The sequence below is a fragment of the Lagenorhynchus albirostris genome, chromosome X (assembly GCF_949774975.1).
Source record: "Lagenorhynchus albirostris chromosome X, mLagAlb1.1, whole genome shotgun sequence".
Lineage (NCBI taxonomy): Eukaryota > Metazoa > Chordata > Mammalia > Artiodactyla > Delphinidae > Lagenorhynchus > Lagenorhynchus albirostris.
In genome coordinates this window covers 37,147,533-37,172,794 of record NC_083116.1, presented here as the reverse complement: position 1 = coordinate 37,172,794, position 25,262 = coordinate 37,147,533, and positions in this window count along the sequence as shown.

Sequence of the window (25,262 nt, the reverse complement as noted above, 5' to 3'; positions counted from 1 at the left end):
TGTCCTGTGTTCATCTCAACTCAAAGTTAGGGACCAAGTTTTTCTCTGTGTTGGGAGTGTCTAATTCTGAAGAGAAAATTATATTCTTTCCTGCTTTCAATACCAATCACTGAAGTCTAGAGGTCTCATCTGTCCTGTGTTCATCTCAACTCAAAGTTAGGGACCAAGAAGATTTCTGGGGAAAGGATGTTGGATTCTGGTTCTCCAGCTTTGATTATTATGCTGATCCCATCTGCTCCTGATTCTATCCCTTTACTGGTCAAGATTCGGAGTGTCAAGTATTACCTCACTCAAATACACAGTCACTTCTTTAACCCAGCCCTGAGGGCAGGCCACAGCTCCCAGGACATTGATATAGTGGCTCTCCATCTTTTTCAGTCTGTGGACTTCTTCCAGTGGTAAAAGCTCTGTGGACCACCTGCACCTCCAACTCTCCCTTGCCACAGGCACAAAAACAAAACCCAAACTTAAAACTAATGGAAAGGCTGGCACTACTTTAAATGAGACACCAATGAGATGATGTCTGGTTTAAATGTCATAAGCAAATTATTTACTCATGCCAGAAACCAAAGTATAGGCCTTGCCATACTGCACATGTTAGCACATACAAGACATCAGTCTATGGACCTGCTCAGGATAACCTTTGGAGACAGCGATAGTCTCATTTGGAGTCTCCATTTTGGGAAGTATTGCTTTCCAAGAGTACTGCATGCTCATTTGATCATTTAGTAAATTCACTTATAAATTTTATTTTCATAAATTTTCTTTTCTTTTCTTCTTTTTTGGTAGAGAGACAGCAGGGAATAGTGGAAAGAACACTGAATTTTCAGACAGAACTGAATTTGAACTCTTTCTGTGTTCATTACTTGTCGTTAGCTTCAGCAAGTTCTCTCAACCTCTCTGAGCTTCCGTTGTGTCCTCTGTATAATGGATATATTTATTCCATAAGATAGCAGTGAAGGCTAACTAAAATAATGTACTTTATGTAGCTAGGTCATAATATATTCATGGCCCTCTAATTCATTTCTTTCCTTCCTCTTCCTAGGCCACAAAACTAAAGTAAAATAAACCAAGAAGAAGCCAATACTTTACCAGTATCACTGGTAAAGTATTGAGGAAGAATTCGTCCAACACCGGGATCTCCAGGCTCTTTTATCTTATCAATCCCTTCCATCCTGAGCCTGGACGACATAGTGCTTCACTGAATTCTCTCTCTCGATGAACAATGTCCATGTCCTCCACTTCTTGTTTTTCTGACCTAACTACTTGGCTAAAAACTCCAGCCTTGGATCATTCTAACTGCCTGCTTCTCAACTTCTACAACCAATAATACCATCTGCTGAGGACACCACACGGTTGTGCTCATTGGTGTTGCAGCAAATTTGTGTTCTCTAATCTCAGCTTTATGGCCCTGATCACTGCCTTAGTCCAAGCCCCAGAGTGGAAATTACAAAACTTCCTACCCTGCCATCTTTCCACTCTCTTTTAGAAGCTTATTTTAACTCTTATTTCTTAGAGAAAATTGAGACTATTACAGATGGACTCTTTCTATTTCCCACACTTAAGTTTATCTTTACCTGTATCCACTCTCATTTTCCTCCCTCTGGTGTCAGAACTTTTCCTTCTCCTGTCCAAGTTTAATATCTCCATCTGGCTCTGGTGCCTATCTCTTAATATACCTTCAAGAACTTCATTAGCTATTCTCTCTGTCTCCTTTGTATCTTTAATACATCTTCCCCCTTTCCATTGACATATAAACAAGTCCAAGTTGCTCTGATGCTGAAAATTCAGTAACCCTCTCTGGACTCTGCATTCCTCTCAAGCTACTACCCTCTCTCTTCTCTTTTCTTCTTTCACAAGCTTCTTGAAAAGTGATCCGCTCCACTGTCTCTAGTTCCTTCCTAATTTCCCATCCTTTCACCAGACCATTATAAACTGCTATCCACCCCTAAATCTCCATTGAGACTGCTCTTGCAAAGGACACTAATGATCTCCTAACAGTCAGAGCCAATGGACTCTTTTGATTCTCATATTACTTAATCACTCTGGGTGAATTTGGCACTGTTTAAGATTCCCTTCTTGAAACTCTGTCCTACTTTGACTCCTTAGGCACTACTTTTAATCCCACCACTTTGAGTGTTCTCCCTCAGGCTCCTTTGCTGACTTCTCTTCCTCTGTCTGTTCTTATTTTTATTTTTTGCCGTACGCGGGCCTCTCACTGTTGTGGCCTCTCCCATTGCGGAGCACAGGCTCCGGACGCACAGGCCCAGCGGCCATGGCTCACGGGCCCAGCCGCCCCGCGGCATGTGGGATCTTCCCGGACCAGGGCACGAACCCGTGTCCCCTGCGTGGGCAGGCGGACTCTCAACCACTGCGCCACCAGGGAAGCCCTGTCTGTTCTTTTAATGGTAGTTTTTCCTAAAGAATCATCCGTGGCCTTTCATCTTCTCAATCTATACCATATACCTGAGCAATTTATTTTCATGCTTTTGACTACCACCCATAGAATTATTCAATCTCTATCACCATTCAGCTCTCTCTACTGTGTTTCAACTCCCTATTGGTCTTCTCCATCCAGCTGAATGTTCTACAGATACCTCAAATGTAACTCAAAGGTTAAGAAATGAAATCTTAAACCTATTCTACTCTAATATTTCTTAGAGTACATTAACCAACCAGTTATTCAAGTCATAAAACTAGATTTTCTCTTATATGTTTCTTTCTTCCCTACTTTCTACCCACAGTGTGCCAGTCATAGGCTTGTTTGCCCTTGGATCCATTCCTTACCTTTCTTTGCTCTGCTTTTTTTTGCAGAGGGGTTGATCACTGCAAGCTGCGTTTCCCATGTTTCCATGTTAGGAGGTTCTGATTGGAGTCAACCAATAGGAAACACCAATAGGAAATTGGAGGATGGGATAAAAGGAGAATCCAGTGGTTTTTGGCAGCAGCTGTGTCTCCTGCATGTCTTCAGCTAACACTAGAAAAGCTTGCAATGATTCCAGCTTCCATGGTGTGACCTCTGCTCTTGGTCTCTGGTAAAACATCTCTTCTTGTTGTCCTTTCAGCCTTGGGAGTGACAGGGGATTCCTGCTGTTGCTAATCTCTGTGTAGCTTCAACTTCCTCTGTGTGTCATCTCAGTTTTTCCATCATCAATGTTACCAGTTGTATTTAATTTCCTTTGTGTTAAATGCTTAGAGTGGTTTTCATTTTCTTGTTTGAACCATGGATTAATGCACCCATTCACCAAGCATTATAAATGCTGTCTACTTAATAGCCTTCATATCTATCTGTTCTCCCCAGTCTCACTACTACTGCTTTAGTTCAGATTTTACTGCAATACTCTAGCTAGCCCCCTTTTTATTTATCCTCCATGCTATAGGCAGATTGATCTTTCTAAACAATAAATCTTATAATTTTATCCCCCATCTAAAACCCTCCAATATCTCCCTTGTAGAACTCTTTCCCAAATATCAGTCTTTTGTACATTACCCTCATAATTTTTTGCCATATCTGTGTACCATCTGTACTATTATTTAGGTAATATTTTTCTTCAAATTTGTTCATTTACAAAAATTTTAGCTTTGCCCTGAGCAATTACATCTGTGAAATCAAGAGTTTGAAGGTCTAATATTTTTCTAATACACATTAAAATAAATACTATTAAAAATAACAACATAACCCATATACCACCTTAAACATCCCTCCTATGTATAATCATACTTTGGGACACACTGGCCTATAGGATCAAGCAAAAAGTTTTTATTGAAATTTATAAGGTCTTTTATGATCTGGCTCTTGAGCCTTACTTTCCCATCTTCTCCATGGGTCCCCACTCACACTCTCTGTTCTGGCCACCCTCTCCTGCCTGTAGTTCAAACTGATCACTTACTCCTTCATAATCCCCTCTATGCCATATAGAGACATATTTTTTTGCACGTACCTATTTACATGTCTTTTTATCCCTACTAACCTGGTTTAAGAAACTCATTGCTGACTGTTGTCCATAGTCTATATGCCTATGTCATTCTGGAATACTAGATGATAGTGAGACATTTTTTCCAAATATGTAAGGTCTTCTTAAACAAGAGTAACATCAATGTTTTTTTTTTGCTGAAAAAGATGCTGTTTTTTTGTTATCAAGACAACAATGAATCATCACTGTAAAGTAGTATTTTACTCTTTCTACTTTCATCTAACATATGGACTTACCTTGGTAAAATTTGTTAGACTACTAGGCATAGAAGTTGGACAGGAGAATAGAAATTATAGTTGGCACCCACATTAATTCCAATACTTCTTTTTGTTTTCAAAGTATAATAAAAGTACCCAAAGGATAAAAAGCTATGTTGCTTTTTTCTTATGCAGCAGTATGGCTTGAACTGACTTTCGACTTTTTGATTTTCTGCTGAGGGCAAGGCTTGAAGTAAAGAAGAAAAAGGGTCAAGTTGCAAGTTTTTACAAACGGCATCACAAACTCATAGAGCTAGATGGTACCTCAGAGATAATCTAGTCCAACCTCCTCGCTTTACAGATAGGAAGTGAATAAGGCCAAGAGAAAGGGAAATTCCAGTCTAAGTGAGGATTCTTCGGGAGAACTGGGAAAAATACTACCATTTGGAGCTATCTTATTTATAAGCACACAATTCACATATACAATTGCTTTGACTATTTGTGCCAGGAAGGAGAGACCAACACGTAGTCCTGGCATCACTCACAATCCCCACAGAAGACAGCAGAGTGACCTGTGCCCACATTGATGATGCATTTCTTTTTTTAATCAAATATGCTCTTCAGTCATTATCAGTTTTTCTTCAAACTAACCCTACAGTAGTCTGGAGGTATTCCTGTTTCACAGATTGGAAATTAGAGCCTGGAGCAAAAAATTGCTCTGGAAGACAAAAGCGGTCCTAGCACTGAAACTGCATACATAGGTAGTTTTGGACTCCAGAACTATATATCTAGAGGATATATTTCACACATCTGATATGACTCTGGATTTTTAAAACTTCTGACCCCTCCTTTGCTCTTTTGATTCCTGATTTGTGGTCCAATCTTAGTGATGAAACTCCGGAAACATCAGGAAGAAACTAAGGCTATCTAATGAGCCAACACAGACTACTCTTTTAGATCCAGTGACTATTATATTAGTAGATAATACCTCTTCCCCTTGTTTCCCACTCTCCATTCTCCTGCTCATTAGACAGGGATAAGAAAGGAAGTGAAACAAATCTCTACATTTACTTAATTGTCAAGAGCTCTGATAAAACTCGTGATTAGGAAAGAGGTTGAAATTAATGGATAAAAATGAACTGTAGGACTTACCTGTGGAATTACACTTAATCCATACTTTGCCTGCTCCCCATAACCCCAGTTAATTAAGAATTGACTGCACTGCATAATGTTCTTTTCTGACAGAGGTGTCTGTCATGAGAGGGTATTGTGTTACCTCTATATTTGTCAGCCGAGAAAATATTTCTTTAGGAAAACATTCAGTATAATAGAAGATAAGTACTAATACAGCAGTAGGAGGACCGATCTTAATTTTAAATTATCTCCAGTGACTGAGTTTTGGAAAATAAAATAAATGGCAGTATTTACTTAGAATGACATCCATATGGGCAATTTTTCTGCCAGATATAAAATGAAAGTAGGCTTGGGGAATTTTACATACAGAAAACTGGTTTATTTGGGCTGTCTACAAGTTATCTTTTTGGAGAAGTGGCTGAAAAATGTCCAGGATCCTTTCAGAAGTGTACTAAGTAGATACCAGAATGGGAGTTCTCAAGATATCCCTCTGACCTGCCTCTACAAACAGAAACTAGAAACTAGTGTTGATTTCCATTAGCAGACTCCTTCAGGTCGCAAACCCATTTCCTCACCTCAATGGCAACTCCCTTTTGAAGGACTGGGCGTTTTTAATAAACATCTCATTTGGAGTTTGTTTGCCAAGGCATGGCTAGACTTTCAAGTTTATTTTCTTAAGCCACTGCATTATTTCTCACTTCTCATGCCTAAAAACTAAGTTCGTAAGAAGATAAGTATTTCGAAGGACAGCCGAAGACAGTTGTGACTCCGACTCAAAGGGAAAGGTTAAGTGAACTGAAGTTTTTTAACCATGTTAAAGAAATTTTGAATGAAGGCAGGTGGTAATGATGTACTGGAAAACGTGGTAATAAAAGAGACAACAGAGCAGCGATGTCTAAAAACAAAGTCATGTGTTATAGAAGAGGAATAATTAAATCTTAAAATTAAGGAGGTATTTTGATGATTCAACTAAAATAGCAAAAGATCTTTTCTTAGCAAAGAAATGATGATAGTTGTCAGCAATCACTTAAAATATTTGAGTGCAATCAGCAATGCCTTGGGGTGCCACTGGGTGCCAGTGCTAGGCCTAAGGCTTGGGTAGGATAAAAGGAGAAATAGAAACAAAAAAAAAAAAGAAAAAGAAAACTAGTAAGACAGTTGAAAATAAGGGAAGATGAAAAAGAAAGAAAGAGAAATACATAAGGAGGGAATATCCAGCAACAATTCTTCTGATATAATCTTATAGTAGCAGGACCATATATTATGACTTAAATTTTTAAATATAGGCAGTAAAGTAAAAACGTTGTTGATAAAACTATTGTTTATTAAAAAAAAAACTTAAGACTTCATATATTCTGGAAGTAAAACCCTTACCCATGAAATGCTTATATGCTTTGTCATTGCTTTCATTCCTTTAAGTAACTGTGGTATACTAAAATTAGTTTCAGAATAGTTTGGTAGCTATAAACTTTTTTTTTTTTTTTTTTTTTTTGCGGTACGCGTGCCTCTCACTGTTGTGGCCTCTCCCGTTGTGGAGCACAGGCTCCGGACGCTCAGGCTCAGGGGCCATGGCTCATGGGCCCAGCACTCCGTGGCATGTGGAATCTTCCCGGACCGGGCCACGAACCCGTGTCCCCCGCATCGGCAGGCGGACTCTCAACCACTGCGCCACCAGGGAAACCCGCTATAAACATTATTTAACTGTTTGTCCATTCTCTAGCTCAGTGGTACTCAATACTAACATTTTTATGGTTATCAGGATGGCATTCTGTTTTAAAAAATCTGGGTGTTGGTACATTGTACAAACCCATGCTTTAATAAGACTATTAACTACTTTAACAGATTGCCTATATTACAAGGAAAAAGAAACAAATCTTTTACATAAAATAGGTCATAGGAGTTATCTTAAAGAGTCCAAAGTTAATTAACCTGCTCCCTAAGATTCATATGCTAAGATACATTCATTTTCCCAAGGCCTGAGAAAAGCAATGGTATCCTTCTAAACACTGATGTTGGCACAGCATAGGCCACTATCATTGCTACCCCTGCTTATCAAAGATCCCTGTATCTATGACATGGAATGAAGCCATGGCTTGAATTTGTGGAGTTTTGGAGAGCTCACTGCTCTTCAGCATCATGCATTGTTGAGTGAATGAAATAAATGGAATGAATAGTCTAGTGAGGGCATTGTTACATTAGTTGCAGAGCTGTGCTATCTCCCTTAAGACAGTTTTGAAGAACTCTTAGATAACATATAGAGTATATAGAGTATGCTCTCTCTATGTATAGAGTTTATTGTCAAATCCTTCAAAGTTACTTCTTTCTAAAACTTTAGAAAATTTTAGTAAAGTAATATGGTTAAATGCTTGGCTAAAAAATCAAACAGCACAGAAGGACTTATATGGAAAAAAAGGCAATTCTCTCCTGCCCACCTTCAATGTGGCTCCCCAGTGAGAATCACTTTTAATTCTTTCAAACATTTAAATTTTTTCTGGTATTATCTCTTAAGTAATATGTTTATTATTTCTTAATCGATTTTAGACATTGTCTATTGACATCCTGCTCTGCTAGATAAGCATGTGGTGAGTTTATGTAAGTCTCCGCTCAACTGTCTTTCTTGCTATATAATTTAGAGCCCCATTCTCATTTCAACCCTAGTTACCTCTGAAATGTTAACTATATTTAACATTTAAATGGACTAATGTTCCATCTCTGGTTCCATGTTTCTTGATTCCCCACTTTGTAAGATGAAGACATTAACACTCCCACTCTCTTTTCACTGTTCCTCATCATCCCCTACCTTTTAACCATTTTCAGTTAAACCTTTATTTTTACATTGTTAAGACTGATGACATTTACATTCTGTTATGTAACTATATTTAAGTGTACTGTAATTAGTCAGATTGATTTATTGATACTAAAACTTGAATACCAGCAGACAGTCTTTATATGATTATAACTATAGTTCTCACTGTATAGCCAAATTGTGTGCTGGAATAGTAATTGCTTCTCTACAGGAATGATGTTATGTTCCTGTACCATTCAGTGGAGAATATTTTGATGATCAAGTTCAAATAGATTATCCTATTTTTATACTTTACCAATTGCCTTGATCATATCCTCAAGTTGTTTTAAACATTCAATCATGCTATCAATGCCCCTCACTTTTTTTGCTGGGTACTATTGGTATACCAAGGGCAGGGCAGTGGGATCAATCACCATGACTCAACCAACAATCACTGCAAGAGTTGTTTAGAACTTACTTAGACTAACAAAAGATATTTTTAGAGAAGAGTATTTATCACTGATATTTTTTTACAATTTCTGGTACATGGTGGTAACAGAAAGTTGACCAACTTTATTCAGTTTCATTATAGTTTTTAATCCTCTATTAAAATGCATTTTCTTATTGCCTACACCCAGAGAAAATGACTCTTACTGCCCTGGCCCTTGGTACACCAATGCTAGTGACAGCTCTCCCAGAATTCTTTTCTATCTTGTCTTCAAATATGAGCTGCTGCACAGTGACTGTCCTAGGACTTCACTGTCTTACTATTCTGATTTAGATCTACTTTTTCTTAAATCCCATGACTTCCTTTTTCTTTGCTCTTTCATTTTGCTGTAACAATCTTTAAGTAATGTCTAAGAGAGGATGCCTAGGAGGTCAACTTTCCCATTCTTTCCATACCTGAAAATGTCTTTATTCTATCATCTTACTTAGTTGATATATTTGTTTGCTTTAAAAGTCTAGACTCAAAATAAGTATCCCTCAGAACTTTGTAGTATTGTTCTAGCATCTTCTAGCATCTAGTATTGATAAACTCTATGTCAATCTGATCCTTGTTAATTTGAGGGTAAACTTTTTTTTTCCACTAGAAATTTTTAGGTTCTTCTTTTTATCCTTAGTGTTTTGGAATTTCATGATTCTGGTTGTTGTTTTGGAGTTATCTTCAGTTCCATATATTCTATTTCCTCAAAGAATATTTTTTATTAATTTGTTTTTTTTCTTTCAGGTTAGAGATTTTCCTCAGTTGTCCTGTGGCTGGTGATTGATTATCCATCATAGTTATGAGTAGGAAAATAGGAAAGCTGACTAGGAGCTCATACGAGAACAGGGCTTATGGTCTGGCAGGATTTGCTTTGGGTGAGCAGGCAGTGAATTAGCTGGTATGCCAGGGAACTCTAAATGCCAGGATGAGGAAGGTTTTTATTCTGAGACACCAACTCCCACACTAGCTCATTAGGTTATTTCCAGGCAGTCTTAGCCTAGGGGAAAATACTTTGTTTCATGGCATTCTATGTGGGGGAATGGAAATGTGTGGGTAGGAGGTCAACATTTCCCTATAGAGACCTGCTTCATTACCCATTTTCAGCTCACTTCTCACTCCTACCCTAAAGTTTTCATGAAAAGATTGCCCAACTCCATCTACTCTAGCTCCCCTCCTAATGTTTTTTAGGCTGTGGCTTTCTTTTTTCTACTTTACCAGTTACCATCCTTTCATCTGCTCTTTCAGCTTCCAGAAGTTTGTTTGAAGTCTTTTATCTACTGCAACCCATTCCAATTCTCTTTGCATTCTCTCCTCCCCCAACAAGTAGTTTTGGGGCACTTAGAGACCTCCACACCAGGTACTATTCTATGCACTAAAGACAAGATGAAAAGAAAAAGTGAAAGATACAGGTATTGAGGACACAATAGAGAAAAGACAAGAAGTCTAGTAAGAATAAACAAGGCAACAAATAAACAAGGTAATCTCAGAGAATATTAAGTTCTATGAAGCAAATAAACAGAGTAATATGATATAGAGATCTGGTGAGAGGCAGAGAAGCTGCTCAGAGAAGGTATCTCGTTTGACCCTAAAATCATGGAATCCTAAATTGGGGAAGATAGTTCTAATTTGAGCACATAGAATGATGAGAAGCATTAGGTCTGGGGAAGGACATTCCAGAAAAATGAAACAGCCTTAAGTCAGGAAAACAACTAGCAAATCCAAGGGACCAAAACAAATGACCAAATAAAGGGACCCAACAGGGGCAGATCAATGAAGATATAGGAGGACAGTAGGAGGTGAGATTTGAGAGGGAAGCAGAGGGTCTTGAAACCATGCTAAGAAGTGTGCATTTTATTGTAAATGTAAAGGAAGACCACTGGGGGATTTTTCCCAGGAAAGGACACAATTGGCTTTCTGTTTTATATTTTCTTTTTGTCCTTCATGATTATTTTAGTGGAATTTTAATGTGAGAGGTAGGAGAGTGTAGTTGTCAAGAACGTGGAATTTGGATCCACATTACTGGCTCTGCCACTGACCATCCTTTATACCTTGGGCAAGATAGTTTGTCTCTCTATGTCTCAATTTTCTCATCTGTAAAATGGAAATAATAATGACACCTACCTGGTGGAGAATTACTATAATTAAGGTATGTAAAGTACTTAGAACAGTGCCTGATACATAGTAAACACTGTATAAGTGTTAGCTATTACTAATATTATTGTTATTATTATTGTATGGGGAGAATATAAGTATGTGTAGTCAATCTACTTTCTTGAACAAGAAGCCAAAAGGTGTTGATTTGCTTAAATGGAATAGAGTTTTACAAAGAGCTAAAGAAAGACTCCAATTGTCTATTAGATGCCATTACATGTCACAGAAATTAAATAAAAAGATTTTTAAAATCATTTTCTCTTTTTCTATATCTTTATTTCATATATTCTTCAAAGTATAAATGGAGATTATTTTCTTTATTTGTTGGAAATCTTCCTTTTCTGTGGTTAAAGAAAGGTATAATGTTTGTTTAGCAATGTATAATATGCACTGTTTTTCAAACTAATACATATGCTTTTTAAAAATAAAATACTGTAGTCTTACAATGAAAAACAACCATTCTCTGCCCAAGTTATCCCTATTCCCCCTTCCTCAGGTTCAATGGCTTTTGACTTTTTAGCTGTTTACCACATAGCTTTAAATAATAGACTATTATTTTTAATATTTTGTTTTTAGATAGTACCTATTTATTTCCAGATATGGCACATGAGGATTTAATTATCAATCTCTACTGCTACTTCAGGTCCGCAATCCTCCTACTATAGTTATAGTATTGTTTTTAGTTAAATTGATAAACAGTGCTTGCATTATTTTTGATACTCAAATGTTTTTCACTTCAGAGTCAAATTAGGCAATGGGGTAGGCCTTGCAGGACATTTGGTCCTGTCCAAAACATCCATAAGACATTGGTCCATGCCAAAAGGTCCTTGATATTAGTTAGGTCTTTTTCAAAACCATTTGGCATGGATGAAATATGCTCATGGATGTTTTGTATAGGACCTTTAAATGTGAACCAAATGTCTTATAGACATCTTAGACAGGACCAAATACCTGCCAACCCATTTTCTATTTCTGGGATTCAGAAATTTTGCAATTATAAGACTTAGTGAGTGTGTGTGTGTGTGTGTGTGTGTGTGTGTGTGTGTGTGTGTGTGTGTTTCTCTTTCATTTGCTATGCTGGGGACTTGATGGGCCCTTTCAATTTGGTGATTAGTGTTTTGCAGTTCTAGGAAGTTTTCTTGCAAGGTTTCTTAAATAATTTTATCTCCTCCATTTCTCTGTTCTTTCTGGAACTCCTGTTATCTATTGTCAGATTATCTGGATTTATCCTCTGATTTATTTATTATTTTTTAAAAAATTAATATTCATTAAAATTGACTTTTTTCTGATTTATTTTAGTGTTTCAATCTTTTGAAATCTATTGATAATTGTTTTAAGACCTAGCATATGATCTATTTTAGTCAGTCCCAAATTAGAAATTAAGTCTTTTTTTTTTTTACAAAAAAGCGTAGTGGCTCATGCTTTGTTTAGGGGGATATACAATACTATATGTTGCACGTAGCATCCCTGGCCTCTGCCCCCTAGACACCCCTAGCACTGCATCCGTGGTAACCAAAAAAGTCTCCAGAGTTGTCAAGTGTCCCCTGGGAGCAAAATCCCTGCCAGGTGAGAACTTCTGACTTCAGGTATGAATTTGGATTACAGACTGTCCCGACTTACGATGGTTCCACTTAACGATTTTTCACTCTGATGGTGCAAAAGTGATACTTGATTCAGTAGAAACTTAGAATTCTGAATTTTGATCTTTTTTCCAGGCTAGCAATATTCTCTTGTGATGCTGGGCAGAGGCGGGGGCCGCAGCTCCTGGTCACTAGGGTAAACAAATGATATAATCAATCTGTACACACTTGTAAAAGTGTGTATTTTACAGTCACTGAGTATAATATTCTCTCAATGTCAATTTGATCAAGTTATCCAAATCTTCCATAATCTTGATAATATTGTTTCTTCTTGTTCTGTCAATTACTGTGAGAAGAGTTTTTAAAATCTTCATCTATGATTGTGGATTTGTTGAATTTTTCTTTCAGTTATGTAAATTTTTGTTGGCTCATTTTGAACCTATGTTATTGGGTGTACAAACCTTTAGTATTTTCACATCTTTCTGGTGAATTAAACCTTTTGTCATTATGACACAACTCTTTTTCTAGTAATGCTCCTTTCCTTGAAGACTACTTTATCTGACATTAATATAGCCACACAGTTTTCTTACAATTAGTGTTTGCATTGTATATCTTTTTTTATCTTTATATTTTCAATATGTTAATGTCCTTATATTTAAAGTGTGTCTCTTTTTTTTTTTTATTTTTTTGCTGTATGCAGGCCTCTCACTGTTGTGGCCTCTCCCTCTGCGGAGCACAGGCTCCGGACACACAGGCTCAGCGGCCATGGCTCACGGGCCCAGCCGCTCCACGGCATGTGGAATCTTCCCAGAGCGGGGCACGAACCCGTGTCCCTTGAATCGGCAGGCAGACTCTCAACCACTGCGCCACCAGGGAAGCCCTAAAGTGTGTCTCTTTTAAATAGCATATATCTGGGTCTTTAAAAAACCAATCTGACAAATTCTGTCTTTTAATTGAACATTTTAAGTTATTTATATTAAATATAGTTACTGATATGGTTAGCTTTATCATATTGCTATTTGCTTTATAATTAAACCATTTGTACTTATTACTTTATCCCTTCTTTCCAGTCTTCTTTTTAATTAATCATGGATGTTAGTAACTTGATTTATGTCCTCTGTTGGCTTTTTAGTTATACACATTTGAACCAGTATTTTCTAGGTTGCCCTAGAGATTGCAATATAAAACCCTAATTTACCACAGTCCATTTTGAATTTCTATTCTATCATTTAACAAACAATGTAAAAAAACTTTTAACACTATAATTCCATTTTTAACCCATCTAGCCCTTGGTGCTATTATTCTCACATATGTTTCTTCTACATATATTATAAAGCCTACCACATATTATTTTTGCTTTAAACAGTTGATAATCTTCTAGAAGCATTAAAAATAATCTTTTATATTAACTGATATATTAACTATTTCTAGCACTATTCATTCCTTCCTGTAGATTTAGGCTTCCACCTTTTTCCTTTTCCTTTCACCCTGAAAAATTTCCTTTTGTATTTCTTGTAGTAAAATTTGTTGGTAACAAATCTCTCAGCTGTTGTTTGCCTGAAAGTGTTTTTATTCCTCCTTCATTTTTTATTTGGTTATGTGGTCTGCAGCATTTTTAAATGCCCCTCTCCCACGATTCCTGGCCCCTGGTTATTCAATCAAACACTAATTTAAGTGCTGCTATGAAAGGATTTTGCAAATGTAACTAAAGTCTCAAATTGGTTGGTTTTAATATATCTGGGAGGGTCTGACCTAATAACATCAGCTCTTTTAAAGCAGATTTTTCTCTGGCTGGTAGCAGAAGAGGAAATCAGAGATATTTGAAATGTGAGAGGAATTCAATGTGAGGGAGATTCTCTGTTGCTGAGATGTAAAGGGCCATGGGGTAAGGAACTGAAAGTGGCCTCTAGATGCTAAGAACAGTCTCTGCCAGATAATCAGAAAAAAAAGAAGGGGTGTTTCAACTCTACAACATCAATGAACTGAATTCAGCTAATAATAAGTTTGGAAGCATATTTTCCCCCAGAACCTTGAGCTGAGGACTCAACCTGACTGACACCTTGATTTCAGCCTTGTGATCTCTTTAGTTGAGAACCCATTCATGCTATACTGGACTTCTGACCTACAGAAACTGTGAAGTAATAAATGGGTATTGTTTAAAGTCAGTAAGTTTGTGATAATTTGTGCTGCAACAATAGAAAATTAATACAAGTTATAATTTGCATTCAGTAAAATGCTTAGATCTTAAGTGTGCTGTATTGGTTTGGTCAAATGCATATGCTCATGTTACCCACATCCCTATCAAGATACAGAGTACTTCCATTACCCTGGAAAATTCCCTCAAGCCCTCCTAGTCAGCCCTACCACCACCAAGTAAACACTGATCTGATTTCTATCATCTGTAGGGTAGTATTTTCTGTTGCAGAATATCATATTAATGGAATCATTCAGTATGTGCTTTCTGTGAACATATATTTTCATTTCTCTTGGATTACTGCCTAGGGGTGGAATTGCTTTGTTATACAGCAGATTTACATTTAACTTTATAAGAAACTGCTGAATAGTTTTCCAAAGATGTACCATTTTGCTCTCCCACTAGCAATGTACAAGAGTTTTTGTTATTCCATATCCTCTCCAGCATTTGATGTTGTCATTTTTTGTCTTGTTTTGTTTTTAGCAGTTTTAGTGGGTATTGCTATATCTCATTATGGTTTTAATTTTCATTTTCTTGATGACCATTGATACTGAGCATCCTTTCATGTTCTTATTGTCTATTCATGTATATCTTGTTTTGTGAAGTGTCTTTTCAAGTGTTTTGCCCAGTTTTACTCGGTAGGTTTTCATTCACTATTGAGTTGTAGGAATTCTTTCCTTATTCTGGATACAAGTTATTTGTCTGTTCTATGCTGTAAATATTTTCACCCAATCTGTAGCTTGCTTTTTCCTTTCCTTAATGTTGTCTTTTGATGAGCAGAAATTTTTAATTTTGATGAAGTAAAGTATATTAATTTTTCTTTCGTGGTTCATGATTTCTATGTTCTCTCAAAGAAACATTTGCCTACCACAAGTTTGAAAAGATATTATCCTATGTATACTTTTAGTAGGCTTATAGTTTTAATTGTTGTGGTTAGGTCTATGATCCATCTTGAATACTTTTTTGGGTGTGGTATGAGATAGTTATCTAGGATTTTCCTCCATAAGGATACCCAATTATTAAAGCATCATTTGTTGAGGTTTTCCTTTATCCTAGTGAATTGCTTTGCACCCTTTTTGAAAATCGTATGTGCAGGTCTATTTCTGGACTCTCTGCTTTTCCACTTATCCTTTTTTAACTCCTGTCCCCAGTACCACATTGTCTTGATTACTGTTCCTTTATACAAAACCTTGAAGTCAGGTGGCATGAGTCCTTCAACTTTGTTCTTTTTCAAGATTGTTTTGGCTCTTCTAGGTACTTTGCCTTCCAAATAAATTTTTAAATCAACATGCAAATTTCTTTTAAAAAAGAGATTTTTCAGGATTGCGTTGAATCAATACTTTCCAACAGAATTTTCTGTAATGATGTCAATGCTTTGTATCTGTGCTGTCTAATATGGTAGCCACATACATGTTGTTGTTGAGCAATTAAAATGTGGATAGTATAAATGAAAAAAGGATTTTAAATTTTTATTTAATTATAATTAATTTTAAATAAACAACCACAAATCTACAAAATAAAACAAACTAGTGAATATAACAAAAAAGAAATAGATTCACAGATATAGAGAACAAACTGGTGGTTACCAATGGTGAGAGAGAAGTGGGGAGGGGCAAGATAGGAGTAGGGTGTTAAGAGTTACACACTACTACGTATAAAATAAATAAGGTACAAGGATATATTGTATAGCACAAGCAATGTAGCCAATATTTTATAATAACTATAAATGGAGTATAATCTATAAAAATTTTGAATCACTATGCTGTACACCTAAAACTAATATAATATTGTAAATCAACTATACCTCAATAAAAACAAAACAAATTAAAAAAATAAACAACAACATGTGGCTAATGGCTACCATATTGGACAGTGCAGCTCTAGGTCAGCTTGTGGACAATTGACATCTTAATATTTACTCTTCCTATCAAAGAACATCTTATTCTGCATTTATTTAAGTATATTTTAATTTCTCTCAACAATGTTTTAGAGTTTTTAGTATATTTATCTTACACACTTTTTGCCAAATTAATTGCTAAGTATTTTGTATTTTGTCAGATGCTTTTTCTGCATCTACTGAAATGATTATAGGATGTTCTTCTTTAATCTGATAAAAATTAGTCAATTTTTATATGTGAAACCAACCTTGCATGTCTGTGTAAAGCCCACTGATCAGGGCATATTACCCTTTTCATATATTGCTGTATCTGACTTTCTAATATTTTGTTAGGACTTTTGTATCTATGTTCAGGAGGGATATTTGTTTATAATTTCTTTCCTGTATGTCATGTTTTGGTATCAAAGTTATACTGGTTTCATAATTTAGTAAGAAATGTTTTTGAATGATTTTGCATAGGATTGGTATTATTCCTTCCTTAAATGTTTGATAGAATTCATCAGTGAAGTCATCTGGGCCTGGAGCTCTATTTGTGGAAAGCTGTTTTGTTATGAATTCCACTATGTTAACAAGTATAGATTACCTACTTCTTCTTGTATTGGTTTTGGCAATTTGCTTCTTTCAACAAATTTATTCATTTCTTCTCTGTTGTTGAATTTATTGGCATAAAGTTGTTCATATTATCCCTTTATTATCATTATAAAACCTGTGTAATCCATAGGGATATCTCCTCTTTCATTCCTAACATTGATTATTTATGTTTTCTTTTTTTTTCTTGATAAATCTTGCTCTGTGTGTCTTCATGCTGTTAATCTTTTCAAAAAAAACACGACTTTTGGCTTTGTTGATAATCTCTACTATTTGTTTCTATTTTATTGATTTCACATTTATTTTTATTATTTTTCTTGTACTTACTTGGGTTTAATTGGCTCTTATTTATCTGACTTCTTGAGATGGAAACACGAATTATTGATTCTATATCTTCTTTTCTAATACAGGCATTCAAAGTTATAAAATTTCCTCTAAGGGGTGCTTCAGCTGTATCAGGCAACATTTGATATATTGTTTTATTACGATTCATTTAAAAATATTTTCTAATCTCCCTTGTGATTTCATTTTGACCCATGAGTTTTTTAGTAGTATGTTACATAGTTTCAAAATATTTGGGGACTCTGTATATATCTTGTTGTTATTGATTTCTATTTTAATACCTGGGTAATTGGAGAATATACTCTGAATGATGTCAAGCCTTAGATATGTACTGGGACTTGTTTTATGGCCCAACATGTGATCTGTATTGGTGAGTGTTGTTTACGAAATGTGTATTTTACTATTAATGGGTCTGATGTTACATAAATGTCAATTCGGTCAAATGATTGATGATGTTGTTTAAGATTTTTCTCTACATGTTCTATCAATTACTGATAAAATGTTGTTAAAGTCTTCTTGCTTGTAGAATTGTCTATCCTTTATTTTCTAATAATTTTTGCTTCATATATTTAGGGACTTTTCATCAGATGCGACACATTTAGGATTGTTATATCTTCTTGATTAATTAAACCTTTTATCATTATGAAATGTCTCACTTTATTTCTAGTATATCTCCTCATCATGAGCTACTTTGTCTGATAGTAATATAGCCATAACAACTTTTGTATGCTTAGGGTTTGCATGGCATATCTTTTTCCATCATTTCAATTTCAGCTTCCTTGTGTCTCCATGTTTAATATATGTATAAACTAAGAAACATATGGTGGGGTCTTACTTTATCATCAAATTTGACAGTCTTGTATTTTAATTGGGATGTTTAGTCTATTTACAAAATGAAATTGATATTTTAGATTGAAGTCTACCATCTTGGTGTTTGATTTTTATTTATGTCATCTGTTTTTTGTTTTTCAGTTCCTACTTTCCTAACCTTTTGGGGGTTAATCAAATCTATTAAGTATTGACCTTGCCTGCACTTGCCCAGAGCCAGTGGTTCTCCATACACCTGGCATCCAGTGAGATAATGGAGCAGACATGGGCAGAACGAGGGTGGCCAGGCTCAGACTGGGGCTGCTGCTTTTGGTGTTACTCCTACCCATGCAGATTTATTCAAGTCAAACAACTGTTGTAACCCTTTCAAGTAACTCCTCCCAGAATACCTTGGCTGCCTCAAATTCAGTTAACCCCACCACCAAGGCAAGTAGCAGTTCTCTGCAGTCAACAGCCAGCCTCTTTGTGATCTTGTTCTCCCTTTTACATCTCTACTGTTAAGAGACTCAGGCCAAGAAATATCTATACTTGCTCATCTTCTAAACCCAATCCAAATGGCATCTAGACATCTAGTGTGACAAGGGAAAGACAGGTCTTCATTGAATCTGCTAATTCTACACTTTATTTTACTGATACATAAAATGTTGAGAATCTCAAATTTGATTGGTTTGAAGGGGATTTGAAGGGTTTGACTAGATCATGAATTCCAATACTAAATCTGTTCTTGTTGCATCTACGAAATGAAGAGAGACAGCATCTGAAATTAGTTGAGATGATTTCCTTAAATGTGGCTTAAGTAGCATGGACACATAAATCTCTACCTTGAAAGTGAGAATAGATTTTATTTTATCTAGAGATAAAGGATTGGATGTGGAATAGAGATTAAGTTTTCATTTGGTATATTAAATCTATAAGGTCATAAAACAGGTAATACAAAATGCTTCCATGATTGTACTTATGTATACATTAGCCGAACTTCCAGGTGTTACTGTAAATCCTCAATGCATGTTTCAGGAGTACTAATTTAATGCTGATATACTCTAGATAAAGTTTTATATTGTTAAGCTAGTGTTACTGTAAATCCTCAATGCATTACTTCAGCAGTACTAATTTAATGCTGATATATTCTAGATAAAGTTTTATATTGTTAAGCTATCACTGTTCTCTTGGGAACTGAATTTTTCTTCTGAGGCTTTGAGTTTGACATTGCATTTTACTTTTTATATAGTAATTGACATATACCTGGGCAATTATGGATTGGAATCTACCCCAAATCCAAGCAAAATGAGTCAATTTTTCTTATATACTTATCAACTATTCTTATTTAACAAGAGCGCTAGATTCATTTAGCTAAACTGATAACAAAGAGTAGAAGTACATTGATCTCAATTAATTTCAAACTGCTTTTTACCTCTGCATATGTTGAATACTTTTTATGATTTTAAAAATGATGTGTTTTGAAGGTAAAATTGACAAATCATGAAATTAGAAAGGAAAATACGTGGAAGAGCCAAAATGTAAATCAATCATTTGGAATGTGAAGGCTGGAAGCTTATTTACATTAAATTCAGAAAAACTTTTATACTCTTTCTGTAAATACTTTAAAAAAATCTCTGTGAATCAGAATAGCAACATTTTGAACACTTTCTGTTATCAGTCAAGATTGTTAGATAGTTAGAATCTGGTCCTAAGCATAAAGTAGGCTTCATTTTCGAAAGTAATTCTTTTCACAACTGCCTTGTTGCACAGAAATCTTTTAAAAAATAGACACTCCCTAAAGTCTTTTGTTCACATGATCACACGCTGATGCTTAGATGTTCCATTATCTAATATGGCCACAGTAGTCTTGATAGTCAAAGTCATTTTTTCCATTTTTAGAAACCTACACCAAAACAACCATATCCAGCAGATCTGAAACTACTGTGCAGATGAATGAACATTCCCTTTTGCTTAATGCCCCAATGCCATACATCTATTTTGGATTGTATATTGTGTTTGTGTATTTATGTTTTGATTCATAGTAACTTCTCATGTTATGGAATTGATTTGCATTAACACAAACTACAAATAAAGAAATGGCTGAAAGAGCAAAAAAAATTATTTAGTATTTTATTTGTTTAGTTACTTACTTATTTAGTCAAGTATTTTAGTGTATTTCCCCATTGATATTTTAGTTATTCCTCTATCATTTTTATGATATTTTACTTTTTTTTTTGATATTTTACTTTTATGCTATTTCATCTTTAATGATTATTCTAGAGATTATAATATATCTATACATCTACTAAACATTCAAAATGTACTATATTACTTCGTGAACTATTTAATAATTTTATAACAGTATATTTCCAATGACTACTCTCCTACCCTTTGGGTTCTTGTCGTGTATTTCATTTTCACATATGCTATATTCTGCACATTCCTTTATTGTTAGGGTTACATTAAATAGCCAACAATCTTTAAAGAGATTTAATATGATAATAAATAATGAATAAATATAATAATGATAATAAGATTAATGTTTAAAAGGCAATTTATTCACAAATTTACTCTTTCTGCTGGTTTTTAATTTGTTCCTGCAGAACTGTTTCTATCTGATTACATTTCCCTTCAGCCCACTTAATTTCTTTCAGTATTTCTTATAGTACAGGTCTGTGGGGGATGAAATCTTTCAGCTTTGTCTGCCAAAAATATCTTTATTTCACTTCCATTTTTAAAGGATACTTTAAAATTCTGATTTTATTATTTCTGATAAGAAAGCAGATATCATTCTTATTATTGTTTTCTTGTATAAAATGCTGCTTGTTTCTCTGGCTGCTTTCAAGATTTTCTATTTACCTTGGTCTTCAGACTTTGACTATGACTTCCCTACATGTGCTCTGTGTATTTCTCTTGTTTGAGGTTTGCTGAGCTTCTTGGATTTATGGGCTAGTATCTTTGATCAATTTTAAAAAAAAATGTGGTCATTATCTCTTCAAATACTTTTTAATGCTTCATTCCCTCTATCCTTTCTCCCAGGACTCCAATTACATATGTACTAGACAATTTGATATTGCCTTACAAGTCTCAGATATTCTGTTCTGGTTTATTCATTTTTTTTGTTGTTGTTGTCTCTTTACTTTGATTTGTATAATTTCTGTTGACCTGTCTTTGAGTCCACCAATCCCTTTTGTTATGTTCAGTCTTCTTTCATTCCAATAAACTCTCTATTTTAGATATTGCATTTTTTAGTTCTAGAATTTCCATCTTATTCTTTTTAGAGTTTCTTTTTATATGCTGAATTTTCACATCTGTTTACAGTTTTCCCCTATTTTCTCTAATTTTTAAACCATACTTACAATAACTATTTCAAACTATTTTTTTCACCTATTAATTCCAGCAGCTGGATGATTTCTGTCTCCTTCTAATGAATTTTGTTTTTAGTATTATAATTCACATTTTCTTGCCTCTTTACATGTAAGTTAAGTTTTTTTATTGTCTACTGGACATTGTGAATATGTTGTAGAGACTCTGGATTATGTTGTCTTCTTCCAAAAATTATTAAGTTTTGGGCTGGAAGGCAGTTACATTACTGGAGACTCATCTTGATCCCATCAAGGCCTGATTTTAGGTTTTGCTGGGTAAGGGTGGGGGGACAATTTCTATTTTGCCTCTAGTCCTAAGATGCAGCCCCTACTCCTGGTTTGTGGTTCCTACTCCTAAAGTGTGGTCTTTCTCATGTTTCAGGTGAGCACTTGATATGTTCACCAAGGACTCTTCACTCTGGATGGGTCAGAACTCTAATATATTCTCAGCACTATATGAGTTCTGAAATCTCTGTTGAGCTGAGGATTTGGCCAAGAACCTAATGGGTACTCCTACACAGATTTCTGTATCCCCTTTTCCATAACTGTCCCACAAATTTCAGTGAACTTAGCAACTCATAACTCTGATCTCTCTTCCCTTCGCTTCATGAGACTGCTACATTCTGCTTGAGCTCCACTTCCCTGCACTACCGTTTGGAAATTGCCCACAGACAGAAAGCCAGGGAGTATATGGACTTCAACTTGAGTGCTTTTCCTCTCTTGAGTGTAGGAGACCTGCATGTACACTATCAAATGCTTAAAAACTACTGTTTTATATATTTTGTAAGGGAAGCATCTGAGTGGCGTAAAGCCCTCTTGATAAGAAATTGGTCCATACCCATGTGAATCAGTGTCAAAGACATTTATAAAATTAGAACATTTTAACTGAAATAAGCTGTGAAACAGGTTTCTCAAGATATTCTGTGAGAATCTGGGATCTTTTAGGAAGTATCCAGTGTTACTCAATGTAGTTCTAGCTATTGCACCAATTCACTATGCCTTTTACTCTAAGTGTTAGAAAAGCAAGAAATTGAGCATTTCGTTGAGTCCTTGCAACAGTTACAAATGCATGACTTGTGAGACTACAGACACTCTGAGTGCACTGTGAACAAGGCACTTACTCCCACCCTCACCATTGCAGCTAACTCTAGGAGTCAAGCAATTCCCTGATACTCTTGCTAGCAGGAAAGTCTCAGTAAAATGACCTTTCCCAAGTGAATCCAACATCAAGAGGTGATACAACTGCAGATACCCGTTACAGTATTCTCATGAAGGGGTCTTCTGAATTAAGTACCTGTCGTGAATTAAATTGTCATCTTCTTTGGAATTTTTCAGTGTTTTGTAAAGACTCTGCATCTGATGATTCCAGGTGTGCTAACCTATTCCAATAATATCTGAGGGCATTATTTCAAGACTTGGTTAATTAAATCAAACAAAAGAAACAGGAAAGTAAAACTTCTGTTGTTTCAGTGTCACTTTCTTAACCATGTGGCATTAGCCCTACCCCTTCCCACCTACCTACAGCAAGAGGAGATACAGGAGAGTCCTCTTCCTTAAAATATCAAGATCTGTAAGCCTCCCTGGGGGCAACACAATCTTTACTGTGTTTTTCTTCCACAAGTCAATAATTTCTGAGTCACTTCATTGTCTACTGAGAAAAAATTATGTTTTGGTTTATCAGCATATGGAATCTTTCCAAATCAAGTTAAGAAAGTATTGGCTTCTCAGTATGTGCTAGAATGGTGGGATAAACATCAGCTACCTCTTCGTATTTGGGCTTAGTCCCCACAAGTTAAATAGCACTGACATTGTCACTTGCTTGCAACTCAAGAGCAGTATTACCTGTATATAAGAATTCTGCATAAATTGTCAAGGCAACCCTATTGTAATAGAAATCAGGAAGAACCACAACTAGCTCCATGACTATTTCTTTGCTATTTGTATTATTCTCAGCTCTGTGATGATTGCTTTTCAAATCAAGAGGAGATGCACTCCGTAACATCCCTAAGTAGACAACATTGAAATTCCTAGCTGAGTTTCTAGGACCATACCCATTGAATGCTGATAATATCAGCTGTCTGCCCCTGCAGATTCTAGGTTATGTTGAGTCACCTCCATCGGAAATTTTGATGCTGAAAGATCTCCCAGATTCAGCTCTTTCGGCTGATCAAATTGCATAATTAAGTGCAAGAGATCTCAGATTAGCCTGGGTGTTGAACTGGATCAGGAGGGGGTATTCATAAGGGAATACCCAAAGAATTTAAGACCTTCAAAGCTGTCAAGATGAGTTACCTGTCCATAAGGAATGCCTTGTATGGGGGAATTGTAGCGTTTTTTCTAGAAGGAAGCTTTCTTGTTATCTTGGCCATGCTAAATGTAGCATATCCGGGGTCTGTTTGCATGAAAGCCTCAGACAGAAGCTATTTCTGATGTCCCGGAATTGGTTCTGATATTTAAAAGACTGTAAAAGAGTATAGCCTGTGACAAGCTACTTGAAATAACCAATTAAAGGTATTTACTTTTCTACTGGGCAGAGGGGTGAGTGGTGAGAGGGAATGGAGACGCCGAGGGATCAGAAGACATATAAGAATCCATATTAATTTTGGAGAGCCACTCTAAAGTAATGATTTCTTCATTGAGCTAGGATCCCTTTCAAAATGTCCCAAAGGGGTCACAGTACCACCTCCAGTCTCTGTTGTGCCAGTTGTTTTCAATATATGGAGTAACAGGAACTACTATTTCTGACAACGTGGCATACACATTGAGATTTTAAACGTGTTGAACTACTTAGAAGATTAAAGTAACTCCAGAAAATTTAGAAAACACAGAGAATTGAAAAAAGGAAAAAAAATGACCATAAATCCCTACCCCCATCCACCCTTAGAAAATAATTACCATTAATAATTACCATTAATATGTTGGTATTTCTTTCCTATTTTTCTAATTAAAAAGCATTAAACTAGTTTTTAAAAATTAAATAACTTTGTACATGGCAAAACACTTTCAAGCAATTCAGAAGTGTCTAAAATGAAAAGTAAAATAAATACCCTCATCTCTATCCGCCAGTTGCCCTTGAATTCCACAGATAAAGACCCCACTTAGGTTTTTATTCTTCAGGTGGTTTCCAATTTAGACAATATGTTTATGCTTCTATTTCTTGGTGTTTTAAACAGCATCTATTGGTTCATTTCAATTCAGCGGTTAATAGCATAGATCCTGAAGCCAGACTGCCTGGGTTTGAATCCTGGCTCTGCCACTTCCTGGCTTTGTGACCTTGAGCAAGTTCCTTAATCTCTCTGGGCCTCCATTTTCTCATCAGTAAAGATAGAGATAATGGTAGTACTTACTTCACAGTGTTTTTGTGAAGATTACATAAGTTGATACATGTAAGACGTTTAGATAGTGCTTAGGACATAGTCAGTGTTCAGTAAATGTAATTATTTTTATTATCTTGAAAGATGAAAATTCTATCTCATTTTCATGGCTTCCTATTTCCATTCTACTCCCCCATATTTGTTATATTATTTTTAGGATTTAAAAAATAGATTTCAATAATGAATTAAGTCTATATTTCTTATTTTAACTTTAGACTGTGTCTGTTGATCCTAAAAGGTGAGATGTGAAAGATAATGAAATTAGCACCTTTTTATTTATCTCCGCCTTCCTACCATTTCCCACTTCCTAACTTATACCTTTACTTTCATTTGACCAAGTTGGCTAGTATTTCCAATCTGTTTTGAAATGATAAGTCTTTTGTGATTCTT